The sequence below is a fragment of the Scardinius erythrophthalmus genome (genome assembly GCF_964197995.2).
Source record: "Scardinius erythrophthalmus genome assembly, chromosome: 19".
In the NCBI taxonomy this organism is placed as follows: Eukaryota; Metazoa; Chordata; class Actinopteri; order Cypriniformes; family Leuciscidae; genus Scardinius; species Scardinius erythrophthalmus.
In genome coordinates this window covers 479,142-506,658 of record NC_138239.1, presented here as the reverse complement: position 1 = coordinate 506,658, position 27,517 = coordinate 479,142, and the positions used below count along the sequence as shown (strand labels likewise).

General features: G+C 36.7%; 1 long non-coding RNA gene across 1 annotated transcript; it reads right to left on the bottom strand.

The window, feature by feature from the left end:
• Positions 1-6,314: 6,314 nt before the first annotated feature.
• LOC308707809 lies at positions 6,315-26,574 on the bottom strand. The gene is made up of 7 exons (XR_014032219.1): positions 25,538-26,574; positions 21,593-21,703; positions 20,087-20,152; positions 19,735-19,809; positions 18,780-18,953; positions 12,984-13,064; positions 6,315-7,165 (listed from the first exon to the last, which is right to left on the bottom strand). It is a non-coding gene; the product is annotated as an uncharacterized lncRNA (long non-coding RNA).
• Between the last annotated feature and the right edge of the window lie 943 nt (positions 26,575-27,517).

The window sequence follows — 27,517 nt, the reverse complement described above, 5'->3', positions numbered from 1 at the left end:
TCAATGGAAGAGAGCGAAGGGGCGTCGTCCATCTTTTTTTACAGTCTATGTCTGAAACACAGCAACTAATCCCAAAGAATTTACAACGTTTTTAATGCAATATTTTGCTCATTATAATGTATGTATATATGGCAGTCCCAATCATAGTTATTAATGTTCTGCATTGAAGCTAATGATCATCACATATTGAGACTTTTAATTCGAAATCAAAGCTACAGCTAACACTGTCTGTAAAAGACAGACTTACAATCGGTTAAATGTACTGTTATGTTGATGAAATATTGAAAAAAATCTACTTTAGAAAACATGGGTGGTGATGAAGTAAAAAGATCCAGCACATTTAGATGGTACAAACTTTTGAACTGACTGTATGCATATTCCACACAGCCTCATTTTTGATTCACTTGGAATTAAATATGGAATTAAATATGGCATCTACCCAGACTAAAGTTGCTTGACACATGCTGAAAGGTTCCACACAAATTGTTAAGATCTCACTGAAATGACTAGATATCTTTGTAGGAAAAAAAATACAGCTTCTTATTTGTAATATTGAGATCTTTAAAAAAAATGTAGCTCTGATGTGGTAGCCAAAGTAGGAGTAACGTCACAACATTTATAGCTACCAACAGTGTTAATTTTGACAGCAAATTTTGATTTAGTTTTAGTCATAGTCTTTTGACTAAAATGCCATTTAGTTTTAATCATATTTTAGTCATCTGAATTGTTTTAGTTTTAGTCTAGTTTTAGTCGACGAAATACAATAAGATTTTAGTCGACTAAAATATAATGGGTTTAAATTGAAATGCATTAATTTAGAATTTCTCTAAAATTCCCAAACCCATATACTCCCTGAGAAAACATATATTAACCTGCTAATATGAATGATTTTAAAGTTTGAACATGCAATACAGATACAGATTTAACTACTGTAACTTAAAAAAATATCTTAAAATTAAATAAAACCACTTTTCCTAAAGTAGAACACAGTCAATGAATGACATATGCATTCTTTATAACTACTTGCATACATCATTCTCTATTCTTTCAAGCAGACATATTTATTTGTATGAATTAAATATAATTAATCCTTATTAAAGCCATTAATGAGCAATGAATGCTTTTCTCTTTTTCTTTTGTTGCTTGATCAATATTAAGGACACAGGACACATCAGGTTTATTAGGCTACTCACTGTCACTTTAAGACATCGGATCATGTCCAATGACATGCGGATCCAATTGCACTGATGCACATGCGATACACTCACAACTGTTTAAGACATAACCAACATAATTTACGTGAATACTCTCAAAAACTGACATTTAGACATAATGTTGTGTGTATTTGTCCATTCAGACACGAAAGAGAGCTCAATTCCGTACTCGCGCGCTGTATAGGTGTCTATGTGAATGGCTGCACGCTTCGGGTCGGGTGTGTGCGCACAGAAAACCGTACCGAATAGAGCTTTTTTTTTTGCGTCATCACTCTTATTCAGATCTACATGTCTGCTCTACTCATTCTCCCAGACGTTTACATGTTTTAACGTTTGATGAGACATGCAGCGCATGCCAACTCGTGTGCCGCTGGGTAGATCAGCACGTCACAGTACAAATGTGCGCATCTACCACAAATGCAGGACATCAGACTGGATCGCTTTCCAAATCGTCACTATCTAACATTTTCGTCTAGTTTTTATTCGTTGACGAAAATGTCAATAGATTTTCGTCATAGTTTTTGTCATTCAAAACTAGTTTTTATTTAGTTATCGTCTCGTTTTCGTCTGTGAAAAAATGTCGTTGACGAAAATAATGACGAAAATTATTCGTCAACTAATTAACACTGGCTACCAACTGGAATATATTCTGTATAAGTTTATTTTTTCTGTAGAACATAAAAGAAGATATTTTGAAGAGTGTTTTTTTTCATACAATTGAAGCTCATTTATGTTTTGTCTTGAAGATCCACATACAAACACTTTAAAGAGCAGAAGTGTGTCAGGAAAGGAGTGTCCCACGAATAAACACTCTGCAAAGCCTCCCCTGACACCATCCAAGCTGCAAGTTTTGAGAGGTAATCTGTTACTTCATTCATTCATTCATATACTTTATGTAGCCGTAGCCAATTTAGTAAAACGGTTTTACATTAGTTGATTACCTTTCTAAGTTTTACTAGTTGAAAAGTGACAAATTAATAATCTAAATTATTTATCTTTCAAGTCTGCTTCAGTGACTGGCTCAAACAAAAAGAACCCGAAAAAGGAGAAAGAGAAGCGGGAGAAGCAAGTGGGGTATTACATATCCCAAAAAATACAAGATGTCATAAAAAAAGAAAAGAAAAATGTAATGTAAAATGTATCTCTATAATTCTGTTATTGTTCTCCTTTAGTTACTATTATAGTTTTTAGCATTTTAATCATTTCAATTAATAATTTTGTACATTACTGTTAGCATATCAATGGGTTGTTTTTAGGGGCTGCAATATTAAATAAAAGGAATTTGTTTGAATTGTTGCCTGTGCTCCTGAAGATTATTTTAAGTATACTTGGAATTGTTTACATTATTTGTCACAACACACAGTGGCAGGAAAAATAGAGAAGACATAGTCAGCCAGTCTGACCAGCTAAAAACAGCCTGACCAGCTAAGCCCAACAATGACCAGCTAAAACCAGCTAAGCCCAACAATGACCAGCTAAAACCAGCTAAGCCCAACAATGACCAGCTAAAACCAGGCTGACCAGCTTAGACCAGCTAAAAAAGTGTTCAAAACCCCTCTAAAACCAGCCTGATAAACCAGCTATGACCAGGCTGGGAGACCAGCCAAAACCAGCCTGACCATCTTAGGCTGGTTTTAGCTGGATTTTTCAGCAGGGGGATGACTTGACTTGACTATGTTCACATTTCTTTTTTTTCTTTGTGCTATGCAGTGCTGTCTTTTCCTTTCTGTATCGCAATGTCATGGTCTGTCAACAAATTACAGTACAAACAGCGTAAATGTGAATCTTGTCCAGTCTCTTGCAATCAAACTCCCACATACACTAAGATGTAACCTACAATTTATTGTCAGCAAAACTTTAGCCATAGTTTACATCAGAACATCTCTCCACAGTAAACTGTTATGTTGACTAAGCAATTTGATCAACATGACTAAGCAATTTGACTGTCTTATCCGTAAAAAATGACACAAAGACATATCATTCTGATGGCACTGACATGTTCTTTGACACAGATATTTACTTTTGAGAGATGAACTAAGGATTTTGAGCAACAGACTGGCTTTTGCAGGTAATCCATGGTGTTTTGCTATTTGTACGAATTGTTTTGAGAAATGAGCACTTACTGTTTTGCAAATGTTGAGGATTATTTGAGAAATGTACCAAAGCGACTGAGAAAAACTGTAAGCGTGCAGGGCAACCACCCAGTAGAGCATTACAATAATCTAGCCTTAATGTCATGAACGCATGAACTAACTGTTCCGCATTTGTCAATGAGAGCATATGTTGTAATTTATATATATTTTTAAGATGGAAAAATGCGGTTTTACAGATACTTGATATGTGACTTTCAAATGAAAGATTGGTATCAAAGAGCACACACACACACACACACACACACACACACACACACACACACAGGTTCCTAACCGAAGACGAAGACTTAACAGAGCAGCCATCAAGTGTTAGACAGTATTCTAGATTATTACGCGAGGAAGTTTTTGTCCAATAATTAGAATCTTTGTTTTTTCAGAATTAAGTAGTAGGAAATTACTAGTCATCCAGTTTTTTATATCAGCTGTGCATTCCGTTAATTTTGTGAATTGGTAAGTTTTGTCAGGGCGTGAAGAAATATAGAGCTGAGTATCATCAGCATAACAGTGAAAACTAATGCCATGTTTCCTAATGATATCTCCCAAGGGTAGCATGTACAGAGTGAACAGTATATGTGAGTAGTGTTGCTTTCGTCAACGAAAATTATGACGAAATATTGTCGTCAACGAATCGTTATCACCTGACGAAAACGAGACGAGACTAGACGTAAATGCATGGTCATGTGACGATGACTAAAATACATGTATAATGCAATATCGTTGACGAATAAAAACGAGACTAAACGTGGTTTAAAAAAATAAAAACTATGCTAAAATGTCTCTTCATTTTCGTTGACCAAAACGAGACGAGACGAAATGTAACGTCACGACGAATGAGAGAGTTGTGCGTGAACCCATAGCTTTGTCGGCTTTAAATTCTGGATTGCGATCTGGTCACCCGATTATCAGCGAATTTAACCATTTATTACTCCATTAGTTATTCTTTTAAAATGTCTCATTGATATATTTGACACATTCATAATCATTACTTTTGCTGGTTCTTTGTGACAGCTGTTATGTGCGTTATTGGCAGCGTCTCCCCAGATAGCACACATACATCGCGGAGACGTCTTTGAAAGATCGTAGCGTCTGGTAAACATCGCATTCGAACGACCGTTTTTTAATATTAATGAGCCGTCTTCCTTACCTCTATACGATGTCTATACGATGAATCTTAAATAGTTTAAATTGTATGCTGCCATGGATCGAGCAGATCAGACGCGGCCGGGTGTCTCTGGCTTGCATTGTGCCACTCGCATCCAAAACACGGAATTTATATATTTAAATAATTATACATACATGGCTCATTGTTCGTCGTTGATCAGCATACAATTCGACAAGCATTAAAAACATTGTTGCATTTTCCCCTTACCAGCACATGTGAAAACAAAACTGAGTTTTACCAAAGAGATTTTGCGTTGGCCAGGGGCGATTCTAGGATTTTCATTTTAGGGGGGCTCAGCCCCCAATGAGGGTATGATTTAAAAAAAAAAAAAAAAGTTAGTTTATGGTCTAATGCGCATTATTAACTAGTTTCATTCATTCATCCAGTAACATGCATATGGCAGGGTTTTATAATCACTGAGGTACCAAATGCGAGGTATTTAGGGGGGGGTTCGGGGGCATGGTCCCCCGAGAAAATTTTGATTTCTCTGATCTACATATGTGCATTTGAAGGCCAAAAAAATTGGATAACAACAGCTTTAAAACCATGTGCGGGTAGCTGTTTATTTTCCACACTTCATCAGCATCACACTCTTTTTCTCTTTGTTTTTATCTTGCTCTGTCTTTTCCCCTCCTAAAGCTGAGCTTTGACTGATATAGGCTTTTCATTTTTGTCTGTCAGTGAAGAAAGTAAACATAGGGTCAACTGATAGGTTGATTTATGAATCATTTTCTCAGACAAAGCTACCAGGAAAGCTAGGTAACTAAGTTTATTAAATTCATTCACAATATGTACACATTCATTATTGATCTAGGCCTAATACATGGCCGTAGACAGGGCTTTATAATCAAAGAGGTCATAAATTTGAGGTTGTTATGGGGTTAAACATTTTTATTTCTCTGATATGTGCATTTCAAGACGTTTGAAGGCCAAAAAAGGATAAGAAATAGATTGAAAACCTGCTCTCTCCTCATCTCCATCACTGTCTTTTTCTCTCAGTCCCCTGATCTTGCCCTGTCTCTTCCCCTCCTAAAGCTGAACTTTTTTAATTTACTGAAGGCTACAAATTGTATTATATTAATTCTCAACATGTACACATGCATTATTAATCTTGTGCCTATGAAAACGGCTTTGTTAATGTTTCTTGTCCCCTCACAATGACATAATTACACGTTATATAGGCCTATTTTCAGCTCAAAATGGCGAAATTAGACAAAAGTTTATTAGTTTTCTAATTATTTTTGTCATTCGTTTAACATTTATGACCTAAAAAACTGTCAAATATAAAATGTTTAGTTTAGCTACTTACATCTTCTTAACTCGCACTTGACCGTAAACTGAAGCGTCAGTCGTGCTGCTAAAATTCCATGTAAAATTCGCGCTCAGCAGCTTCTGTGAACATAAAGCCCGCCTACTTTGATTTGATTGGTCATCTCAAATATTCTGACATTGACGAGAAGTGAAAGACCAATGAGGCTCAGATGAACAAACACACACACACGCGCGCCTCTGTTTATGGCGCTGCTGCGGACTGAAGATGAAGAACATTATTTAACCTTGTCAAAGACAAAAAAAATATATATATATTTTTAGAATAACAACATTTCTTACTCCAAGTTTTAGGGGTGCTGAGCTCCTTATTAGGGGTGCTGAAGCACCCCTAAAAAGGGGCTAGCCTCGCCCATGGCGTTGGCTAATGCAGTTTCACCATTTTTCATTTTGTCTTACTACATATATTTACGAGGGACACTTCGCTTTTTTTTTCAGTACAGAAAAATAAAATATAAGCATTACACACATGGATTTATTTAAATAATGCTTTCAATGAGTTGTTAAGGGCAACTTTATCCTTACTGGATACAAATCTGAATGTATTTTGCAGAAAACATAAATTAGGCCCTAGACAACCATGCCTGGCTGTTGCTTAGAATGTAAAATGTAGCATAACAAGCTTGATAATTTGAGTAATAATTTAATTTATTCCATGATCCATGGCTTTGTGTCAGGTGGTTCTTTGACTATGCCATGCACGGAAATAGTTAAACACACACCAATCCATTTTCATATTTTCAATGAGCAAGGCAAAGCTGGCAATGGTAAAGAAAACCCTTGTAGATATATGAGGAAGAAGCCTTAGGAGTAAACAATATGCACATGTTAATTTGATTCATGTTACCTCACATATTTAATGACATTTACTTTCCAGAGAATTGATTAAAATTTAAATATATTTAAAAAAATTAAAGACACATGTAGTAACTGCTGAGAGCATAAAGGTGAATATAGTCACAAAGTCTGGCTTCTGCTGATGAGCTGGTGCTGATTGGAGGACCTTGGAGCGATATGACCCACAACTTGCTCCTGCTGGACGAGTTCTGCCAGAACACCTACACGAAAGATCCCTTCCCTAGGAAGTGTTGCAGCTACCATAATACCGTTCTCAAAGATTATAATGAGCTTTAATAGAACAATCTAAAACATTTGCAATGAACAAGGAACAGATTGTGCATGGCAGACACTGGCTATGGACTGCATATTACTTTATTATTTAATGAAACATTACTGGCCAGGTGGGTGTGGGAATGAAGGTGGACTAGAGGTCGATCTGTGCATCTGACGATCAACTATCTCTTGAGCTGTTTTGTAGAGAAAAGAAAATGAAAAATGTTAGAGCATCCTATAAGGAAAGTTACTGTGGGTTAAAATACTTATTTCTCACAAACAACATTGGTAGAAACATGAACACAATACTGTCAACAACCTTCTTAATAGATACTTAACACTGTGAGAATCATGTTCAATCTGATTTCAATTCCACAGCTATTTAACCCTCTGAGGTCGACAAACGCGCCGGCGCGTTTTGCTGGATTTTCTCCACATTGTAGCACTATAAACTTAAATTTCTCCGTCATTTATGGTCATACAGAAAAAAGAAATATAAAAAAAGAATCTGTGATATTTCTACTTTTGTATGTGTCCACTTACAATCAAATCAAAACATTGTGCTTTTGTAAAATAAAGAAAATAAACAGGGTGTGCGTTCTGCCTCTCCGTCGCGGTGAACTTTTTTTTCTTGAGCACGTCTATAAACTGAAACAAAACTCTGCGAATACTTGTCACACAGTTATGAGCCATATACCTTTATAAACATTTAAGTGTGTACTTTTAAATGATCGGATTCAAAACGAAAACAAATATTCTCTGTTTAAGTAATTTGTATAAAACCAACAAGATGTCCAGATTCTCAAACGCTTGCTCATTACAGTTAATTTGGCCACGCCTACTCGCGCAAAAGAGATTCACATGCAAATCTCCACATGGAACGCGATCGCCCTCATTACCTCAACAACAAAACACTTCACTTCACTTTTCGTCGAGTTTGAAAGACGTGGCTGAGCTTACATTGGATTTACATCAGGAGAAGAACGCGATTTGAAGACAAGAAAGATAAGGTAAGAAATTCTTACATATTAGTTTGCTATTGTTGCATAAATTTCACATTGCAGTTGAACTGTTGCTAGATGGTGAATATTATAATATTTAGACCCGTGTTTACTGTTACTGTGTTTGTGGATATCTGCTCAAACGTAGATATGTATTTGGTAACCATAATGTTTTATATTTGAGCGTGATCGCGTTTGAATGTATCTTATTTTGGATCGTGATCACGTTTGAATGTATCATATTTTGGATCGTGATCGCATTTGAATGTATCATATTTTGGATCGTGATCGCATTTGAATGTATCATATTTTGGATCGTGATCACGTTTGAATGTATCATATTTTGGATCGTGATCGCATTTGAATGTATCATATTTTGGATCGTGATCACGTTTGAATGTATCATATTTTGGATCGTGATCGCATTTGAATGTATCATATTTTGGATCGTGATCACGTTTGAATGTATCATATTTTGGATCGTGATCGCATTTGAATGTATCTTATTTTGGATCGTGATCACGTTTGAATGTATCATATTTTGGATCGTGATTGCATTTGAATGTATCATATTTTGGATCGCGATCGCGTTTGAAAAACAAACAGCTTCATGTTTTTACTATTATCTCATTTCATATGGACCACTAATGGAAACATTTTAAGTAACATGATAATCAATATATTTTTCTCTAGCTTAGTTGTTACTTAAATCTTTTGGAAGATTTATACTGTTATAGGTTATTATTATTTTATCCAGCACTGCGCATAGCTTATGCCTACAAGGCACAACAAACCTGGTGTTCACTGTTCATTATATCTTGTTGCAAACATTTGTGTGTGTGTGTGTGTGTGTGTTCTGTGAATTTTAAAAAACAATTTTAACCAGAAAAATCTAAAATTTATTCCCAAAATCGTGCAGGCCTTTCTCTTGATATCAGTATGTTCACTTTTTTTTCAGGGCCCAGATGACACTGATGACTGCTGAATTCAAAATTCACATGAGTCTCTGTACATGGTAAAGTGAAAATCAAACACCTTGGAAATTAAAGGTATGTATGTTTTTAGGAATGGCACAAAGGTCTCTGTCTTTGGATCATTGTTTTCAATAAGTGCTTTTTTGGCATGTGTTGTGTATCTTTGGACGATGCTGTGTTGTAAATAAATCCAAACAATTTAAAAGCCATTATTTTTTAAATCTCCTCATTTACAGTATTGTGCAAGGTTGCTCAGAATGACAGTGCCTGATAGCTCCTAATGGGGCCGTTAGGGGAGGTTCTTTGTCTTTCTCAGGTGAGAAAAGCTTACATATTAATGAGCTCTCGCATAAGGCTTTTTCACACAAAACACGTCATAAAATTTTTAAATCAATATATTGTCTTATCTGAATGAGCAGTCAGGGTGATTTTCACATAGTTTTGCAGCAAATATTCTAGGCTACGTGATACAATTTTCAAAAGTCTTGTGAAGAAATAATCAGTATGGGTTTCATGGCCTTATTTCAGTGAGAATTTTTTTTTGTATTTTCACAAACCACGCATAAATGTCATTATCTCAAAACTACAAACTTTTACATACATGCTGTTGATATATTATTGTAGCAGAGTTTGTGCTGAATACAGTGTAATTAGACTAACCATGAAAATGTCACAAGTAACAGAAATAACCAGAAATGTCAGAGCATGTCAGAACACCTCCAGGGCCCAGAAAACAGCTCAGACCTCAGAGGGTTAACTTTTAAATGTTTTGGCCTAAAAAATGTGACATCGCTTAGAGCACCTTTAATTTTTGTCACATACAGCAAACATCTCCTCACCATCTGCTAGCTGCCTGTCCCCTGAAAACTGTAAAGAAACGTAGTCTCTGTAGACAGCCCAGGTTCCACAAACAGCAACAAAAACAAACTGGGCTCACCCACACCGCAAAACCAACAAAATGTTTCAGCCAATAACCTACAAGGAGGGTTTGGGGTGGGTTTTGGGGGGGGGTTCAGGGTATCTGCACATTTTTTAAAGTCAAATTTAAGACTTTTTAAGACCTTTTTAAGACCAGAAGAAATCAAAATTAATACCATGCATTAGGGGGTGTGCAATATCGACAAAATATGTCTCAATCGATATTTTCAAAGTTTTGTTGGTAATAATTAGATATTTTACTGATTGTGTTTTTGTGCTTGGTGCTATGGCTGGTTTAGGCCTGTTGTTAACAGCTGACAGACGAAGATATTCATATTTTTCATACTCTATGCAGTGCAGTGACAGAAAGTCACTGCCATCTTAAATTGATTTCCAGGGGCATTTTCACCTATTTATTGACATTTGTAGATGTATGCATCACCTTTGTCAAATTCTAACATTCAAATTAAATTCTATTAGAATAATTACACAATACCAGTGTTACCAGTCAAATTAAATCATTAAATCAAAATCCATCTTTCCAGTGCAGAGGTGACACAGAAGTGGCATCAGATCTGGCATTAATATATTTACACTATATTTACAATTGCATAAATAAAGCTATGAGATTGTTAAATATGAAATGATTTCTAATTTTAACATTCTACTTAAAAAGTACTCTAAATATTAGGGCTGACTTCTAATAGTCGAGGATTCGACGATTCGATTCGGAGAGGTCTGATTCGACTATGAACCTCATAGTCGAATACATGGGCGTCAGTTTGGTTTGAAATGTGCTGGGGACAGAGACGCATTCGCATTTTCAGAAGGGCTGGGTACCATTTTTATTTTATTTTTTCAGGTCATGTTTTGAAAGACGATGTCCTGTAGCTTACTAATGTAAATAGATAAAAATGTATTCAAAAATCTACTTCACATTTTCAGCAGGGCTGCGGAGCGGCTGTGAGTTGACTCCACACGGTTCTCATGTGCGTTAAAAGCTTTACATGGTTTAATGTACCTAAACAATGATTACCAAATTCCCCTCTCATTTTGCTCCACATAACCACTTAAAATGATAAAAAAAATCGAACCCAGAGTCCAATTATTATGGACGTTATCTGATATTAAGCGTTTCGGCTTCACATTTTCAGCAGGGCTGCGGAGCGGCTGTGAGTTGACTCCACACGGTTCTCATGTGCGTTAAAAAGCTTTACGTGGTTTAATGTACCTTAACAACGATTACCAAATTTCCCTCTCATATTGCTCCTCATAACCACTGAAAATGGTCAAAAAATCGAACCCAGAGTCCAGTTATTATGGACGTTATCTGATATTAAGCGTTTCTGCTTCACATTTTCAGCAGGGCAGCGGAGCGGCTGTGAGTTGACTCCACACGGTTCTCATGGGCGTGAAAAAGCTTTACGTGGTTTAATGTACCTAAACAACCATCACCAAATTTCTCTCTCATATTGCTCCTCATGTTTATGAAATGTTATGATATATGTGTGATATATGTGTTTTTTAGCTCTTTTGTTTGAAATGGAAAAAATCGAGCTGCTATCTAAAAAAAAAAAAGAAAAAAAAAAGGTTCGACTATCAGTCGACTACGGCAAAATCTAACGAATCAGATTCGACTATGAAAATCCTTAGTCGAAAACAGCCCTACTAAATATTAAACTAAAGCTGCCAGTAGGTGGCGGCAAGTCACTGTTTTAATCATAGATAATATCATATAATAAAGGCCTTTATTATATGATATCTATGGTTTTAATAAATGAGTTGAGGGAGTCATTCATTCAACCGATTCGTTCAAACGGCTGATTCATTCGGGAAGCAAGTGATTGTTCATTGAATCATTAAATTGATTCGTTCAAAACGCGGATTCCAGTCATAAGCTCATCGCTGTCAGTGGCATTGAAACTCTGCTATGGCTCCATTTTGAAATTCTCGTCAGCGAAATAAATGGAAAACAAACAATAACAATAGTGTTTATAAAATGTAACTCACAATGGTAATTTATTGTTAATTTAACTGTTATATAAATATATAATCACATTTGCAATTGTGCACGGGAAAACGGAAGTCTTGCTGATGTGATATTGTAGGTCTATGAATATGATAACAACATATGATATAAATATGAGACAAACTCATTTGGGAACAGCCTACCTATAACTGCACACATCACGCAGTGAAAGCACGAGAGACAAAAGTGATGTCAGCTCACAGTGCCTCGTACAGCGTTAAAACAATGATTACAATATCATAATAGACAATACACATCGCAAACCACTACACACAAGACTGAACTTAGAACTGAACTGACATTTACCAACTCGCTTCTTCTCTCCTCCTGTTTTGCGCGTGTAGGAGACGGATGTAATGGCACGTGAACAAGCAAATCCGCAAAGAAAGAATAAAAAAAGTACGCTAATTAGATGGTTCTAATTTAGAAAACATTAAGATATGTTTAAGTCAAATTGCCATCGAAAATTTAAGACCTTTTATAAGTAAAAATAAGACTTTAAGACCTTTAAAGGCCTTAAATTTTAAAAATCTAATTTAAGACTTTTTAAGGATCCGCGGACACCCTGGGGGTTAGTGTGCGGATGAGGAGGAGGGAGGGTCGAGCTAGCCTCCGTTTTGTTTGACAAAACTTTCAGCGTCAACAAGTAGTGACGTCACCCAACATCACTTTGAGCACCTTTAAAAAAAACACTTTGTTTTGCTCATTTACCAGTATTGCTGAGATCAAATGTTAACTGGTAGGAGCAGCACCGTGTCCTAACCAGACACGATAAGATTCTCAAAAATTTGTCACAGTGGTAAAAATCACAGCTAATCAGAAGAGCGCGCACTCAGCAAGCTCCAAGCACTCTCAACAAAATGGATAATTACACAAATCCATGAATATTACACCTTTTTTTAACATTATTAAAAATACATAAGAGTTACTGAAACAATTGTCTGTTAACAAACAGTTTGAACGTTCTTGGCAACGGTCTGTTATAGTTCGCAGCGGTCTGTTATCAAGAAATAACAGACCTCATCCTACATTGGAATTCAGCCAAGCCATGTAATAACATTAAATAATGCACATATACACAGTACTATACCTGAAATCATCATACTTTGTTCCAGCGGTGACGTCGCAGAAATAGTCTGGTTAGGACACGGTGTTGCACATATTCACTCGTCTGAAAGAAGTAAATGAACATAGCCATTGTATTACATGTAACAATTGTGGTAATTACATGTATACCGTTAACAGTTACGGCTCATAAATACATGTAGAATATCAAACCTACATTTCATATAAATATTTTAGCAAAACTTTTTTTGCTCTCCCATCAACACACAACCATCAAATGCAAGTTATACACTGGAGAAACGCGTCTCAAGTCCACACGTATCTGTCAAAGTATCTGACGGCTAACCACGATAAACTACATGCTTGGGTATTAGAAGCTCTTTCTCTGCTACTGTCAGTTTTGTGATCTATGCCTGACTCAAATAATCCTAGCTTCTCCAGTCATAAAAGCTACTGCTAGTTCAAATTTGACAGATGAAGTCACACTTTGATTGGACTTGTCGCGTCAATTGTGATACATTTTTTTAGTTGTATGGATGTCGCCATCTTTGACACCTTATTCACCGTCGCTATAATTATAGGTGATGGTCACAAATAGATTACATGCTTGACTTTGCTTACTTGTTCATCCAGACAGCACTCAAAACGCTATTATAAAACAGAGCCTACCTATGAGTCATACCAGTTTTTTCTTACTTTTGTTAATATTATTGGGTTAAACTGGCTTCTGCTTTACAACTTGTTTATACATGTTGAAAGTGTAGGAAGGTCCTCACCCAAGGTTTGGCCTGCAATTTATAAAAGTTAGTTCCAATCCTTAATTCTTCTGATTGGTCAATAGCTGTGTGTTATTCACAATAAAACACAGCCATGACCGCTTCACCCAACGGTTCTATGTATCACTAGTACACAACACCCCTAGCAACCACTCTTAGCAACTTAAACATGTTTGATCTCATTGATATTGTTCATTGATATTGAAGCTAGAGTCAATTATTTTGAGGGATTGAGAAAGTGAGTGAGAATCCATTTGAATGTCCGCTGTGATATCTTGTAATTTTAACAGTAAAGGGGTTTTCCCATGACTTTCCCATGACTCTGTTTACCGACTGACTCACTCATAAAAGATAGATTTTTGCTGAAATAATGTAGGTAACTTCTGTTGCTGTTTGTGGTCAGGGACTACTTTTTCCAGCAGAAGGAAGGCTTTTAGTGATTTCATGAAAGTTGCATAGATACATATTTTTCAGCTTTAATATTTGTATTGTGTGGTGACTGTTTTATAAAAACAGTAAAGTACTCAAGGCTAGTGATGTATCATAACTCTGCTTCACGTTAGCTGTGTCCCAATGTGAAGGCTGAATTCTTGGAGGTTGCATTTGAAGGCCGATTGCGTCACGATGAAGGCTGTCCCAACTCAATTCTGCATCCTTCGAAGGCCGGTCGTCATCGCAATGTTATTCAAAAGCGACGCCAAATGCACCCTTCGTTTCCCCGTGAAAGGAAGGATACATAAAATGATCCTAAGCGGCCTATCCCACCCCATAAGTCATTGCGCGCCGGTGACGACTGCATTTATTTATTTATTTTTTAACCCTCAGGGGACCACGGTGTTTTTGGGGCCTTTGAGATGTTCTGACATGCCTTGATATTTGTGCTTTTTTCAGTTATTTATAAACATGTTAATGGCAAAGGTGTAAATTTACTCTATATAGCACAAACAGGGCTACCATAATATGCCAGAAACGTGTATGTAGATGTTTGTATTTTTAAGAGAATAATGTTTATGCGTGGTTATTGGAAAAAAATAAAATGAAAGTTGCTGATTTAAGAACACAAAACACATATTAAATATGTGTCCACAAGACTTTTGACTAATTGATGTTTTCCCTTTAAGTTCTAGCTTCAAAATTATGTGAAAATCATCCTGCCTAATTGTTCACATAAAACACTACATTGATTTAAACATTGTAAAACAGTTTTTTTGTCAGAAGAGGTTTATGCGTGGGAGTGGTAATGGGTCATCAATATTAATGAGATTCAGACCAGGGGTGTGACATAGACGCTCCCCCAAGTGCTAATGGGCCATCAGGTGAGGCAGCCTAAACAAAGAATGAGGAGATTCAAATGTTTTGTTTTTCAATCTGTTTTAATGTAATTTTGTAAAAACAAAAGTAAAGGCAGGTATCTCACAGTAAATGCTTATGCCCCGTTGATGCGGGCTCTAAGCAAATCAAATGTGACCAAAATAAATAATCAGTCGGCTATAAACAAAGCAATTGTGAGCGATAAATAAACAAAAGTAAAGGCAGGTATCTCACAGTAAAAAACATTTTGAAGAGAGTCTGGGGAGTGTGTGTGTCAGCAGAACTCAGCTGTGGTCCAAGTTCCCGGGCAGGCAGGAAGCTCAGAGTCTGTGGAACCATATCAATGTCAGTCTCTGTTTTCCATGACAGAGTGGACTCCTTGTTGCTCGTCTGAATGTTTGTCTTGGCCCTCTTTGCCACATTCCTATAAAAATAATAATATTAATAAAGGTTAATAAAGGTTGATCAAAGTACTATCAGCATGTCAGGGCAGGGCAATCAGCATGTTGATAAAACAAAAAATATATAAGCTCTTTTATATTAACATTACCAAACAATAATTGTAATATTGTGCATGCATAACACATTTTTTGCAAAGTAGTAGTTAAAAAAAATAGTAGATAAATATGTACTTACTCTTTTTGATTTCCGTTGCTCCGTGTCCTGCGAGTTGCAGTGGAAGGCGAGAGTGAACAAGCTATATTCCTTTTAAAAAAAAGTTGAAAACTATTTTTATCATATATTTTACAGAGTACTATTCCAGCACATGCATAACTGATGGACATTTAGCAATGCTGATAAAGCAACACAATATAAGCTCTTTTATATTAACATTACCAATCAATAATTGTTATATTGTGCATGCATAACAACACATTTGTTGCAAAGCCACACAGGCACATATAGGCTGCATTTGTATCATCACTAAGTATATAAACAAAATGTAACTAACATCTGTAAAATAGTAGGTAAATATGTACTTACTCTTTTTGATTTTTGTTGCTGCGTGTCCTCGTTGCAGTGGAAGGCGAGAGTGAACAAGCTACATTCCTTTTAAAAAAAGTTACAAAACATATGTAACATCAACCAATCTCCAAAAATAAATAATAAAGTCATACAGGCTCATAATATTAACACTAAGTATAAACAAAATTGAACTAACATCTGTAAAATAGTGGGTAAATATGTACTTACTCTTTCTGATTTCTGACTGTGTTGCTAAGCGCACTCCGAGTTGCAGGCGGAGGTAGTGATGAAGCTACATTCCTTTTAAAAAAGTTGAAGAATATTATGACATAAATATAACTATAGTAGCATTAGTCTATAATGAATAACTGATGTAAATAATTTCAGACGCGTGCAATAAGCCTATATGCGTGTCAATGGGCCATTAACGGAGAGGCACACCGCAAACATTAGCCTAACACATTTGTGCACTTCATTAACTGGGTATATTTACACATTTCAGCACATTTACACACATTTAAAACTGATATTTGCGAGTATGCATCGTTAATGATAATGAGGCAGCATTTATATAGTCAAAATATAATCTAAACACCTAGGGCCTACTAGGCCTACTTTCTAAAATAATTTCTAAATTCTATCTTTCATACATAATGATCTAAACATATCATTTAGGCTACACATACAAATACAAATTTCCTAACCAAGGGGTGTAGCATATGTACACAAAAAAAAACAAAACAAAACATTTTTGATGTTGAAATGGTACAAGATATTAAATTCATGGTATAGATATGCACTTTCATTAGATCGTGTTGAATAAAGGTAGATATCAAATGTCAATACTCTGGATGGCAAGTCCAGCCTGTATAATATGTAAGCTCATGTTTTGAATAACTTGTCAACTAATGCAAGTAAGAATACATACTTACTCATCCGAAATTCTATCCACGGCTGGATCAATTCGCTCTTCAAAATACATACGGTCGTCATCAGAGTAGTCGCGCTCCTCTTCTGATGAAAATCTGGACTCTTCGTCGCTAGTATCCAGGACGAACTGAAGGGCTTCCGCACCGGTGTACCGTGTCATCTTCCCAACGCGCAGGTGACGAAATGATGAAACTTGAAGCGTTTAATACATTTGCTTGGGGGCGTTTACCTGTTTTGCATAGATGGCTTAGCACATTATCTTGTGAATAACGCGCTCCGTGAGTAGGCGTGAACGAATTAAAGTCAATGAGCTCGTAATAAGCTCGACTGGAATCGCTCTCTTTTTATACAGATTACAGAAGCTGATAATATTTGTTTTTTATATAAATGACTTCATTTAAAAGCTGCGATCTCAAGCTTTATGCCCGTGGGTCTGTTTGCCTGTTTGACTGAATTTTCGCGGAGTTATAGATCATTTTCGAACGCGTTTCAAATGGGAGTTTACATACAGAGAGAAGGCAGACATCGCATCATGTTAAAGTTTCTTTATTTGTCAAAAAGCAAAACACTTTATCTTTATTGTGAGTATACAGAAAAAAAAAAGAAACTGAACAGGATCGATTGATGTAGAACACGAAAATTAAAGATCAAAATTAACAGAGCATTTTGTGTTTATTTTTCATTGCTAAAAAAAAAAACGAGCAAAACGCGCCGGCGCGTTCTTGGTCCCCTGAGGGTTAAAGGCGGCCAAGACTAGATTTCAGTGGTGGACAGCAAATTCACATTTAAATGTATTATGTTTTCATTTACTCAAATCGCTAGTGAAACCAGAGTTAAAGTTTCTTAAAAGCTTCATCTTAACTCCATCATTGCGTGGCTTCATTTGTCAGGTAGTTTGAGGCAAAACCTCTGCTAATATTAGTTTGATGACCTATCTGTAATTTTGCACTAGTCTATCTCACTTGTGTATTATAAGAAATATCACTCACCCTATAAAGCCCACAACAATAAGAAAAGCAGTAGATAAGGCAATGGGGTTTCACTTTTATGTGTTTTTGTAGTGCCATCATGAAAGCCATGTCTACAAAGGTTTTAACTAAATTTGAGTATCCAGAAATATGATTTCTGAAGTATTTTGTATGCATGTCTTGGTGTCATATTTTGCCGTGTTAATGCACTTAACCTCCTGAGACCCGAGAGTTTGCCTGGTGTGCATTTTATAATTGTTCTTGCTATTTGGGATAAGTAGGACCTAATAAGTATAATAACTAAAATTTGTTTTTGTACAGGAAGTAGTTTTTGCAGAAAATTATGTCCTCATGCATCATTGCACGCGCCAGATGGAGTATACTGAATAAAAAAACAGCAAAAACAAAAGCAAAAACATGCAAAAACAGCATACACTCGATTTCCTCCATTGTCCTGTGTGTGTGGGTAGCGGGAGTGTCTCGCGTAAAAGATTAAGTCATGGCAGTTTCCTGCCGCGTCGCTATGACGACCAGGTACTATTGTGGAGGTACTATCTGCAATGGAAAACGGAGCGAAAAGCGGGCCGAGCTGAGCTGAGTCGAGGCGAGACGAGGCGAGTCAAGCTGGTACTGGTAATGGAAAAGCGCCATTAGTTCCTCATGACCGTTGTTTTGTTTCAGTGCCTCTTTTACACACACAATAATTTTTTTACATTTTTTTTGACACATTTGTGATTTTGTTTTATCACAGATATTTTGTAAATTTGAATCATGAAAAATTTTAATTGAAAATGTTCATGCAAATAAACAAGAAGTGTCTTTCAACATCTAGGTTGTTGAAGTACAAAAGAAAAACAAAAAAACATGTACCTGATAGTGGAGTTTGTGGGAGAAGGGACAACTGGAACTATAGCAAAGTCCTGGTACTCAGATGGCCACTCCTGGTGGCCTCCATTCAGAGGCTTGGACCGGTTGCTGAAGAGTGTCAGGATGATGGAGGCACCACAGCCAGACACAGGGTGGACCACACATCAGGTCAGAATTCTGCACGAATCAGGTAAGCAGGTTAAACTACAGTGTAAATGAACATTATCAAAAAAGATGGTAAATCACATGACATCCCATGGCTTAATGCTTGCATGAATTAAATTCACGAACTTCGTTTCTTTCAGCATCTTTTGACAACATTGCAAAAAAATGGAAAAAGGCATGCTACACTTCTGACATCTCAGAAACGGAGATGCCTGGAAAAAGAATTCACAAGTAAGTTGTCAAAGCATATTTTACTTTTCAAAATAGATACACTTAAATGTAATGTAATGGCTTGGAGCAACGTTTGGGGAAGGAAATTACATTTCCTTATTTATTAATTTTTTTTGGGGGGGGGGGGGATTTTTTCTTTTAGTTGACAAACAGGGCAGTGTTATTACTTAGAGGTTACTTCTAATCCTGCTTTGTAAAATACTCAAATACCATGATTTTGCTCATAGAAAGAAAATATACACATCAGATGATGAGCCTCATGATACCCCCCACAAAAAAAGAAAATTATTAATAGAGAAAAAGTTCTGCCTGCACACAAAGCCCCGCCTGCAAAGCCCTGCTTGTAAACATCAAGACAAAAGGTAAAAATACAATGAAACCAGTTAAATGGTTGCTAGACGTAGGTGTATGTAACTGCTGAGTGCTATTTTTTTTTCCAGGTCCTGTTATAAGACCCCTGCTCACACAAAGTAGAGCAGGAAAATCATTCAGCAATTGTGAGTTTACATTTTTAAAACTGATATTTTTGTCATGTAATATTTTAATAACATAAAAAATTTACCAACTTCATCTTTCTCAGCTCCAGATGTACCAGTGAGCTTCTCCCAGGCAGACGAGCCTTGGCATGAACACCCACCTGCCATTCAAGGTAAAAGAGCATTAATTGGTATATGGAGGAAATCAAAAACACATTCATTGCAAACGAGTCACAGCCTAACACAAAGAAATACAACATTTTTTTTTTCTGTATAATTAATTAGAGAACACATTCTCTATCAACACCCAAGACCATCTACACATCAGGGAAGAATGCAGAGTAAATATTTTTTTAAAGCCAATTTCAGTCATTATTGAGGTATTACTTAAGGTGTACCAGTTTCATGCACTGTCATGTTAACAAATGCGCAACTTACCAACATCACCTTTCTTAGCTCCAGTGAGCTTGTCCTAGCCCCAAGATGCTTGGAGTGATCACTCACCTAACATACAAGGTAAAAAAGCATTAATAAAACAAATAATATTGTTTACAATTGACTCTTCGCAGGGAGTTCGATTGACAGGCGATCTGACTGCATTACACATTGTATTAAAGGGAATATTTTCGAAAAAGCATAATGGGGCACTTTAAAGGGGGGGGGGGGGTGAAATGCTCATTTTCACTCAATCTCCTGTTAATCTTGAGTACCTATGGAGTAGTATTGCATCCTTCATATCTCCAAAAAGTCTTTAGTTTTATTATATTTATAAAAGAAAGATAGGCTGTACTGAGTCTTTCCGGAAAACACAGAGCGGCTGGAGGCGTGCCGTGCGGGCGGTGTGCTAAAGCTGTGTGCTAACCGAGCTAACAACACACAGAGATATTTGAAGCAGTTTTACTCACCGCCTGCGACCGCGAACCTTTATCGTTGTGACTGCTCGATCCTTAAAGGATTTCGGCCGATCGTGGATCTAATGACGTAGACCAGAGTGAAACTCCTTATATGAGCATTTCTCCCGGAAAAGCTCGCCCGTGCACAACCAGACCAGAGGAGGGCGAGACCGCGCACATCAACAGGAACTCAACGGCAGCGCTGCATAGTGTCTCCAAAGTGTGTTTTTTGGATGTGAGGGAAAACTTACCATCATGTTCAGCTTCCCAAAGAACCCAGCGTTAGGAACAGTGAATGCTTAAGGATCGAGCAGTCACAATGATAAAGGTTTGCGGTCACAGTCGGTGAGTAAGAAACTGCTTCAAATGTCTCTCTGTGTTGTTGTTAGCTATCAGCGCTATCAGCTATTAGCTTCGCCCACACGGCCCGCCTCCAGACGCTCGTTTTTTTAGGTACAGCCTATCTGTCTTTTATAAATATAATAAAACTAAAGACTTTTTGGAGATATGAAGGATGCAATACTACTCTATAGGTACTCAAGATTAACAGGAGATTGAGTGAAAATGAGCACACAGAGCCATACTCGAAAAAAAACTTTCCGAAACTTGTGACAAACCGGAAGGACAATTTTTGGCACAGAAATACTCCTTCAAACATACAATTTAATTTTTGAAACTTTGTCCATGTTTAGCATGGGAATCCAACTCTTTAACAGTGTAAAAAACTCAGTATGCATGAAACAGCTTTTCACCCCCCCTTTAAATATGATCTGAAAATCTACAGAGGTTTGGAAATTTGAGTCTGGAAAAGTATGGAATATGTGTAGGAACCCTGTTTAGAGATTTGTGTGCTTGCAGGTGCTTCTGGTGTGAGGCGATGGAGTTCCATCTCTGATCAATGTACACGTACGTTAAATTGAAGTTCTAAATTTGTAAAATTATACATTTTTAAGTTTAATAAAGATACTCTCCCAGATAAACCTACTGTATTGCAGCTGTTGAGAGGATGATTCTGGAGACATTACATGAACTAGACATGAAGATGAATCACCTGACTTCAGTGGTCCAGTCCCTTGCAGGCCAATGTTCCAATGTTCCAATGCTAGTGGTGGACAGTGAGGATGATGTCTTTCCTCTCACATCCATGGAAGATCTAGACAATCTGGAAAGACAATTATAAAACATGTAAACATCTCTTAGCTCTCTGAAAACTGTATTATTTGCTGAAATATGATTTTCTCGGTTGACGTTATTGTTTAAAGGGGTGGTTTACTGCCTTTTTTCTTAGCTTGATTATGTTTATGGGCTGCAATATAACATGTCTTCGTGTTTCGTTTGTTAAAAAACGCCTTATTTTTCATAAATTTCACCTTTATTGTAAGCCGCTTCCTCCTCTGTCACTTGAACGACCGGTTGACTTCCTGAGTCTATGAAACCACTCCCTCAGAAAGAGGCAATGAGCTCAGATTGGTTAGTTCGGCCGGTGTGTTGTAATGGTTGTAATTGGCTAAACTGCGTCCGGAATCTTCACGCCCATTACCTTTACGGGCGACAGTTGCATGTGCTCCGGACCCGGTCAAATGTAATGGTGTCAATATTGCCTCATCAGTTTGAGCCAGAATCAGACCCAGAGAGCGGTGATGAAGAGAGTCAAGCAGAACCTCCGCAAACACGGCTCTTACTAAACGTTTCTGAATGGTAATTTTTTTTAATTATTATTATTTTCTCAAAGAATTCCCATACGCTGTTACTTGAAAATGCTACTGCTGTTTGTTAGCTTTTGAGATACGCTTTCCCCCTGATTAAACATTTAATATAACTGAATACGTTACATGACTGAGTAATACCGTTTTTTAAAGATATTGTTTTATTGATAGAATGAACAACCGTTTAACTATTCACAAAAATTACCGGTAGTTTACTCAGTTTGTCGTTTTCTTTAGGTGTACATGTGATAACAGCAGCTGAAGTTCGCTGTTGCGATAATTTTTTGAAGTTTGTACACGTTTCTTATACACACAAAATAACATCGAACTAACTAGCTACTATAACCAAACAGCTTTGGCATTGGTTTGCGTTCTTGATCAAATCAAAAAATTACGTCATAAAGTATACATGGAAAATACGTTTACAAAATTTGTACATATACAAATTCGGGTCCAAAATGTTTGTACGCGTTTGTCATATACTAAAGCCAGCGCTGGCATTTTTTTACATCCTTGATAAAACTAAAACGTACGTCTTAAATTATACAGGCAAATACATTTAAAATGTTTAAATCTTACTTGCAGGTTGTGGCCTCTGGTTTTAAAGCTGTAACTGCTTCATGTTGGAGTAATAGTTTCTTGTTGAATCCGACATTGAACTCGTGTAGATTCTGGAAGCTGTCTTCCGTAAAATGTGCAGCACAGAGAGCTAAACTACGATTGTAATTGTCAGGAACATAATCAAACTTAAGTTTTAACCATTGTTGACGAACTACAGCGTCTGTAGGAAGCCTGAACACAGAAGACCTGACAGCTACAGCTCTCCACTATAACTCCTCCTCTTCGACAGCAGAACATGTTCCGGAGGGAGGGTGGATGTAAATGTATGGGTTAGTTACGTATAAAACCCGGGAAGTATCTCGTTGTAGTCCCATTCGAGTCGTTTTTGTAGGCATTAAACTTCCTGATTTTTAAAAGACAATATCTCTGCTTACGTTGAACTTTCAGCGCAGCAACTTTGCAGATACTGTTCATGCACCAACAGCAACATTACACAGTATTTAAAATGAAAAAAGTGAAATAGCAATCAACCACCCCTTTAATAACGAAGAAAAAGCGTAGTTTTTGAAAGGTCACATGTCCTTCAGAAATTATTCTATGCTCATTTGCTGGTTATTGTCAGTTGAAAACAGTTATGTAAAAAATGTTCGGATTGTTTGATGAATAGAAAGTTTGAAATAGGGCGTCACCACTTTTGATCAAGCCTATAAAACTCGTCAAATCTCCGCGAATCACAACAAGCGTATCAGTGAGAACACTTGTTCAAATAGTGCACACACTCAAACCTGATTGCACAACACATTTTTGACTATTGATTCTGCTTATATTCGTAATGCAATGACATTTGTCATTGTCCCAGTCAACGGGACATAAATTAATTCTTAAAGGGTAACTAAACCCCTGGTCTGAGCCTGACTCCACCCACTGGCAATATTTGAAAAATGCTGGAAAAGTGGGCAGAGCCCAGTGGATTGGGGGCGTCTGAGACGTATCTCTCTGCAGGCAAGGGCGTGGTTAGCTGGTACCCTCTGACATCAGAGTGTACCACAACGTCCAATAGGAAAATTCAACTGCAGTAGCCACCGTTCAACCTGAAGAGGGCAGCACTCAGACGTTTTTACACCATATTTAGTAAAATTAAAATACTTTAAACACAAATGTCAAAAAAATTACTTGAATCAATGAACAGCACTAACAAAGCCCCATTCTTACAGATCATTAACTAAAAAAAGTTGGTTTAGGGTTTAGTTACCCTTTAAAGGGTGGGACTTTATGGGACATTTGCACAAAAAGAATAAATAACTTACCGTAGCCTATTTTATAAGTCGTTCCGGAGTTGCATAGTCAAAAAATGGGCGAGGAAGAAAAAACATTATATATATATATATATATATATATATATATACATATATATACATATATATATATATATATATATATATATATATATATAGAAATTTATTTCACAAAAAAAATTATTTCACAAAAAAAAAAAAAAAAAATATATATATATATATATATATATATATATATATATATATATATATATATAGAGAAATTTATTTCACAAAAAAAAAAAAATTGTTACAGACAGTTCTCCGTCACGGACGTGCAGCGCTAAGCGCCACTAAACGAATGTTTTAAAACTTTCACAGAGACCTCAAACTGAAAGCACAAAGCCTGTCTTTAAATTTAATTTCGTTTTGTATTTAATTGTATCTTAATTTTAATCGATGTGTCATCGACCAATTGTCTGGGTTTAAATAAGAAATATAGGCTATTCAAAAATAGATAATCAGGACACGGAGGCGCTGGCGAACCTGGAGCTCGTCTCATAATGAACCGAAACTCAGCGTAGGCCTATAAGGTAGCCTATTGCCTCACAGACCTGAGACATATAAATAGCTTGAAATGTCTTCTTTTAAGCAGAACAATTCAAAACGAAAGAAAACAGACTGCGCTGCTTATTTAATTCGTATGAAATGTGCATTTCTATCTGATGGCGCAGCGAGTCGAGTCATCAACTTCATCTGTCTAGCCGACACTGACATAAAAATAACTGTTTTATTAGTAAACAATTAAAATGTCTCCTGCTATATTGAACATATTTGCCTGTTCCTTACAAAACACTAACAGTGGGGTTTTTAACTTTTTTTTTTTTGAGCAGCTGCGGACAAATTCTTTCGACACACACACGTAACACTCTGCGCTTATGTTTTAAAAACATAATTTAACATATAAATAAAATTTTTTAAATGGCCCACTTAAAGTGTTTTTTACAAGTAAATGACTAAATGCTAAAAATGAATAAATTTTAATGAACAAACACAGCACCCCCACTTTCCGTGTCCCAGGCACTGAAGAGTAAATTATGCTGAAAATTCAACTTTGTCATCACAGGAATAAATTTACATTTTAAATATAGCCTATTCAAACAGAAAGCAGTTATTTTATATTGTCATAATATTTCACAATATTACTAGGTTATTTTATTTTTTATTTTTAACCAAATAAATGCAGCCTTGGTGAGCAGAAGAGACTTATTTTAAAAACATAAAAAATCTTTTTTTGTTTGTGTGTTGCAAACATATTTTATGCATTGCTTTTTATATATAGCTTATCCTTGCCCAAACTCATAGAAACCAGTGAAATAAAATCTATTTTGCGGATTAAATAAACTGTAAGGTTTAAAAAAATAAGTTTTATTTGTTAAATTAATTTTGTTTTACCTTTTTAACACACAGGAGCAGTGATGAAGAATCCTGTCCTTCCGTCGCCGACAGAAGCAGAGGCTGAAAAGCACGTTAAAGATTATCTTCGATTGGCTCCAGGGAGAATGCCCTCTTAAAGCCATTGTGTTCTTATTCTATCCATGATTGTTTGTTCGAGAATTTTAAAGTACAATATATAAGAAATTAAAGGTTGTTTTCATACACTAATAAAAACATTTAAATCATAGATAACTGTTGTGTGCTTTCGTTCTGAGTGTAAAATACTTGGGTTTAGTTATATCATGTAGACATAATTCGTGTAGCTGTAGTTTTTATCAATAAATGCTAGGGAACGTCAAAAATGTCTAATTAAAAACGACATCTATGCTACATAAATCAGATGTCTAACAGACATAATATTCTAATAATAAACGTCTCTGATATGTCCAATGGATGTCATTTGAACATCTGACAAGGACGTCTATGCGACGTTTTCCAGATGAGCAAACGCCCTTAGAATTACGTCTTCCAGATGATAATGACGACGTCACACAGATGCCTGTGCGATGTGCGTGTGCTATCTGGGTAAGATTAACTTCGTTCAACTATTACCTGTTTGAAATAAATAATCCATAAAACAAAACGAGCAGGTGCTGGTCGCCCCGCCCACGCTATGGTATCGTACAGTAAATATTCATGGTAGCTCCACCCATTGGAACCAAATATTTCAGGAACCGAATATATTGTAACACCGGCCACGGACACACACACACACCGAGAAGGAGCAGTACGGCCATAGATATCATATATAAACGCTAGATGTCTTATGGCGCAGTTACTTCCGGCATCACCATTCGGCCATCTTGTCACAGGCAGGCTTAATGTAAGGTGAATGATCAGCACGCACACAAATCCTCTTATCTTGCTGAAATCTGGACGGATTTACAAACGGTTTGGTTTCTTACAAACGTTATTAACGTGGCTATAATTCTGAATGCTTAAACATGTATGTTATAATTATTCATATGTATGCAGTGTATGTATGCAGTGTCGTAACTACATATCTGACATTTATAACAAACCAAACCATTTGAAAATCAGTAGAAAATTGAGCAAGTTATGGTCATTTAATGGTACGCACCATTGAACGAGTGAGCGAGCACCCTGTGACAAGATGGCCGCCAATGTGCTGACGTCGACCTCCATTGGCCAGCAGCGCGCACGAGACATCTAGCGTTTATATAGCGTTGTCTATGAGTACGGCATTTCTCCTGGCCAAAGGAAAGGTTCCTCTCAGAAAACTCGCAAATAAAGAGACATTTAGATCATTGTTATTTGGGCTAGACGAGAGCTTATAACTCATTTTTGTAAAAAACTCAAAATATTTTTTTTTTGTGCCAAAATTGGCCATTTTTGCATCGCCAAATTAGTCCGTTTATATTAATGCCAGATAGCAAACTGACTCCAGACCGGATCCGCCGCGGAGGTACCACAAGCTCCGGTACGGATCCGCAGAACGGGTCCGGAATGGAGTCCACTTGCACAGCGCAACGAATCCGGAACAGATAAGTATTGCGGGTCCAGACCAGATCCGCGGCAGACCCTAACCGTATCCGCTGATAAAGCAGCTTATCCGCCGTGGATCCGATCTGGACCCGTTCATATCGGTCAGGAAACCTTTCACATTCCAATTACCTGGCCAAAACTAGATACAGCTACAGATATATTTAAAATCTAATGGTGGACGAACATTAGATAGACTGGATTGCTCTATAAAAGCTTGAATAGTTATTAATGTATCTGCCTTTATTAATATGAATAAAACATGAAATCATTAAACAATCATTTTAGCCAGTAACAATAAAAAAATAGGCTACTGTTGGGGTCACTACTGTTGGGGTCACTACTGTTGGGGTCACTACTGTTGGGGTCACTACTGTTGGGGTCGCTACTGTTGGGTCGCTACTGTTGGGTCGCTACTGTTGGGGTCACTACTGT